This window comes from Solanum lycopersicum, chromosome 2 (genome assembly GCF_036512215.1).
Source record: "Solanum lycopersicum chromosome 2, SLM_r2.1".
Taxonomy (NCBI): Eukaryota; Viridiplantae; Streptophyta; class Magnoliopsida; order Solanales; family Solanaceae; genus Solanum; species Solanum lycopersicum.
The window spans coordinates 21,890,741-21,895,955 of NC_090801.1; the positions used below are offsets into that span (position 1 = coordinate 21,890,741).

The window sequence follows — 5,215 nt, forward strand, 5'->3', positions numbered from 1 at the left end:
AAGGCTAATGCATAGCCGACTAACTTAGTTGCAAGGATACTTTAGCTGCTATTGTTAGTTCAACTTGAAGCTATGTTATTGAGAATAATAAAGAGGGAATGCAACATGATCACGTGGAGAACACCTTCACGTTTTGTCCCTATAGGGTAAGACAAATAAGTTATTGGCGCAGAATGGTTTGTTGTAAACTACGGGCACACGTATGTACATTTCTAGGTGGTCAAACATTTGATGTTATTTGATTAAGAAAGGTCACAATACTGCATGTGCTTGTCACTTGGGGTAGAAAAAGAATTTGGCATTATTGGAATTCTCTTATCATTGAACTCATATGCGAGATGATTTTTTAAGATTATGCGCATACTTTCCTTGTTTGTCAACAAAATAAAGGTTAAAAAAAGGCATCTGTCGAACTTCTTGAACTGCTGCCTATCTCATTAAAATTATAGGTGTCATGACCGAGGAGAACCCCGTAGTGGTAACCGAAGTTTTCATCCTCATATATTCCATAAACAAGCCCTTGACATTCATCATTGAACTTCATAGATAGAAAAATACAGAAAATTAAAAACTTGACATTTGAAGTTCAAGTGTAGTTCTCATATATCGAAAATAGTCTACGTTATCTCACACATAACCAGTATCAAAAGGATAAAGAATAAAGCGTTGTCTTTAGACTAATCAAATATCAAGCACTAGATTGATAGGTTTCGTCCTTGAACATGAGGACTCTCAAACTTGGGGATCTTTACAAGCTTCTTGAATTTTTTGCCTTGAATCCCTACAATGATCCGGACCTACAATATTGTAGGAATAGAACAAAATACGGGTTATTACAAACACATGTACTAAGTATGAAGACATATGAAATTAAAACATTTAGAAACATGCTAAAAGGACATTTTGTTCAAAAGCATGCTAAGTCACTTTAAAAGCCTTTATGAACATCTCAATCATATAAAGTCCCCAATACAACAATAACCAATCATATTTATGTTAATGTTCAAGAATACATCATAATGTATACGTAGTAAACATTTCATACTTTGAATGCATTTCATCATTATATAAAAATACGTTACAATCCCAGTCCAAGCCAACTACTACATTGCCTATGTGAAGCCCCATAACCCCACATAAACTATGTCCACTTGGAAAGAAACCATAAGCAATGTCTTTATATCTTATCACTTCATAATAAGTATATTAAATCTGATACATGGCAATCGAAACCAATAACATGTATATCTAGTAAATGCAACATCATATGAGACGAACATTATATAGAATCAACATTATGCATTTCATTCATAACATATGTATATAGAGAAACCACACTAGGAGTTCCCTCAAAGTCCCCATGTTCATTGTATAGCTAAAGTCTCATACCCTTACCTATACTAGTACACCTCTCAAGTAATCCAAGTTATTATACATACATTTACTTATATTAATTCATTTTACGTTTGGAAAACTTCTTCATAACTGAAAATAGACCATGTGATCTAGACATGGAATGTGGTGTCATCTCCTCACACCGAAAGGAGGACATCTTACTTGTGTAGGTAGACATATACATCATAATAGTGTCTACGTTGATCCACTATCCAGGTTTTCTATGAGGAACAATGTTAAGGAACTATGAGGTTGTTTCTAGAAAGTCTCTTCATGCTAATAAGCATTATGGTTTCCACCTCATGAGAATACATAATGTGATACTCCTTTCCTTTGGGATGGAGAACCTATCATTGTTAAGTTCACTCGGTGCTAAGCTAAATGTTCCCTTTTGAAGTGTCTTAGAGTCTTTAATTAAATTAGTTTATATAATAGGTCCTAGGAGTCTAACCCATCATATATATTTTTCAAATATCATAGGTTGTAGAATGATAAAAACCTTTCGTCACAACACAACTGTATGTGAAAAATATCATCATCATAAACATAGTTAATAGATGCATGAAGGAATCACCTCCAATCCCTCATAATGATACACCTATCATTGTCTAATAATTCATCACATTCATAATATAAGAAATTTCCTATGATACTCACATATTCGTACTTTAATTTAACAATAATCATCAAGAATAGATCAACATGATTGCTATAAAGTAGTAATGTACTTGAAGATATTACCATAATCCTCCAAGAGAGATCTTTAAAGACATCACCCTCAATTCAATGATATTTCCCCACCAATTTAATCATAATCATTATATGCTGGTAAAGTATAAAATAATACATTCAATTACATCTCCCTCAATCACAAACCAACCTAATTCACAAGTTAGGGTTAGGAGAATATGTGTGTTCATACACCTTTTTAGGGAACTAGGTAAAATTTATAGATATTATAAAAATCCACAAATAAAAAAGCATAATTAATAACTAATAAATGAATTAATACTAAAACATTCACTTTAGAAAGAACACCCACGAAATTGGATGAAAACAAGCTTTTTGAAGAAGATTGAAAACCAAACTTTGAAGAACCTAGTGGGGAAATGAGTTAAAAGAGTTAATAGAATCCATACCTTGAGAATCCTTAAATAATCTTGAATGAATTCCTTGATCTTGAAGCCCGGGAGAGAACTTGATCTTTTTCTTCAATGGGGATCTTTTAAGTAGTGAGAGAAACTAAAGAGGAGTGGGAGCTATTTGGTTTCGGGATTTATGAGGTGTAAGGTTAGTTTAATGATTTATTATAATTAAATAGTCCTTAACTAACTAATTATAAATATCCCTAGTCATTATTTAATTTGTTAATTAATTAATTGCCTATGTAACACATTAAAAAGAACTAAGTGAAACTAGATCTAAATATGTGTGTGATGAGGTCCTCAATTCCATAAATGATTTCCTTAGTCCATGTACGAATTTTGGCAAGGTTTTGAGGTCAAACGTTTACTAACCTCCATGATGTTTTGAAGGTGTGCCTTAGAAAGTACTTGTGTGTCCTCATGTTTTTTAGTGAGTCTACGTGTCCATTTTGATTGAAATTGACGTGGGATGTTCTTATGACTTAGAAATATATATATATATATATATATAGGGGTTTAAATTCCGGGTACGAACCCACCTAGGACCCAAGAGGGGCCCTAGAAGAGGACCCAATCCCTTTGGCAGGATGATGCCAAACAGTGACCAACGACGGCTGCAAGGGACGACCGTTGGTCAATTGACGTCCCATTGACCTTGGGTGAATAGTGTCCCTTCAAGGATACCAAATCCTGCAAATAATGTAGGTTGTACCCCAATCTATGGACCCCCTATTAGGGGCGTAAACCCGGCAACATCCCATCAGTGAGGGCCGTAGGCTGGCCTACAAAAGCTGTCAAATTTCTGCCTAGGCTTGGGGTGTTTTGTAAATTCACCCAAAATCTTTTCTAAACAATGGATTATTATTTTAGTGTATTTTAAGTATAGTAAGAGGTTGCAAACACTAAGATCTAATTTTAGACTACATTTTCAAAAACCCAAAACACTTCCTTAAGAAAGACTCTCAAAACCCAATAGAATCTTGAAGTCAAGGAAGGGCTAGAAGGGGATGGTGGGGGATGTTTTTCATCATAGTTTGTGGGTTTCCATATCATTGACGTATTGTATTCATCCTTGAACTCTCTTCCATTCAAGGATCCATTTCTAAGGAATTGCAAAAAAAGTTCTTCAAGTCCTAACTTCTTCTATCTGTAACATTAAGTATGGGTGTTGCATAAAATTTTATACAGAATTAAAATATGTTAATTATAATGTTAGTTAGTGATTTTAATGCTAAAACTTCAATGAAACCATGTTATATAATTTTATAAACTTTTGACTTATGAAATGGGTCTAATGAACGTTATTTTATAATGTTAGAGTTCTAGTTTCTTTATGGTTCTATTGTTACTTAGCTACTGTCTTAAGGGCTATTTTATGCTTTATTATTTAGGATTTTATAATAGGTGGTAAAATTTTTGATAAATAGTAAGTTGGTTATATTGTTTATCTATTTTTATGAAATGCTCTTGAGTGGTATGGTCCACCTTTGACAATGGTGTTTACTTGAAATATATGAATGTGAAACTACTTGTGTATTGTGAATAAGGTCATGAAGGCATATTATGTGAAATAGATGATAATGATGATGTTCATGTTGATGTGCTTTATGACACTTGTTATGTGAAGTATGCTAGAGATTATGTCTAAATGAAGTATATGTTTGTATGAAGTATATTAAATTATGTAATATCATGAATGAAGGAGTAACCATGTTTAGAAGTAAATGTTATGAAAATGGTGATTACGTGAAAGATGTGCTCCCATGTAATCACACATTCACACTTTGAATGAATTAATTAATGAAGCTAACGAATGTGAATAAAAATGAGAGTTTTGGGGTTAACAGTCTTCATGAGTTTAGATGAAGCGTTTAGTATCAACATCCATATTCCAAACACCTTTCTAAGATAGTTTGGATGTTGAATATCCTTTGTGAGTTGAGATATGGCATTCCAATGTAACCTCTAGGGATACATAGCCTTCCAGAGTTGAGATGTGGTGCTAATTATCTATCCCTTCACCTACAGTAATAAATGTTTAAGACTCCATAGTGTAGTTATGCCTAGAACTGAGAGAATATGTGTCACGACCCAAACCGGGCCGCGACTGGCACCCACACTTACCCTCCTATGTGAGCGAACCAACCAATCTAAACCTTAACATTTCAATATAATATCAACAGAAAGTAATGCGCAAGACTTAAACTCATTAAATAAAGACCAATTCATTAACTTCTAAAATTCAACATCTATTATTCCCCCAAATCTTGAAGTCATCATCACAAGAACATCTACGATCGAATGACTAAACTAAGAGTATTCTAAAAGCTAAAAAAAAATACATAAGAAGCTAGTCCATGCCGGAAGTTCAAGGCATCAAGACTTGAAGAAGAAGATCCAGTCCAAGCTAGAAGCATTAGCTCACCCTGAATTTCCGATGTAGTAAGACTGGCTTGAATTAATGTTGAGTTGAAGACGATGGCACGTTTGCTGAACTCCACAAATAACAAGAAGAAAATATAAAAGTAGGGGTCAGTACAAAACACGGGTACTGAGTAGATATCATCGGCCAACTCAAAATAGAAAACAATATATACCAAGTAATATCATAAAATCAACTATGATACTCAACATGTAGCAACAACAAGCACTCTATCATTAACAATTACCATCAA

The 5,215-nt window shown here is 33.7% G+C and overlaps 1 long non-coding RNA gene across 1 annotated transcript; it reads right to left on the bottom strand.

The window, feature by feature from the left end:
* Positions 1-564: 564 nt before the first annotated feature.
* Positions 565-2,605, bottom strand: LOC109119509 (uncharacterized). The gene is made up of 2 exons (XR_002026710.3): positions 2,535-2,605; positions 565-797 (listed from the first exon to the last, which is right to left on the bottom strand). It is a non-coding gene; the product is annotated as an uncharacterized lncRNA (long non-coding RNA).
* Positions 2,606-5,215: the final 2,610 nt, after the last annotated feature.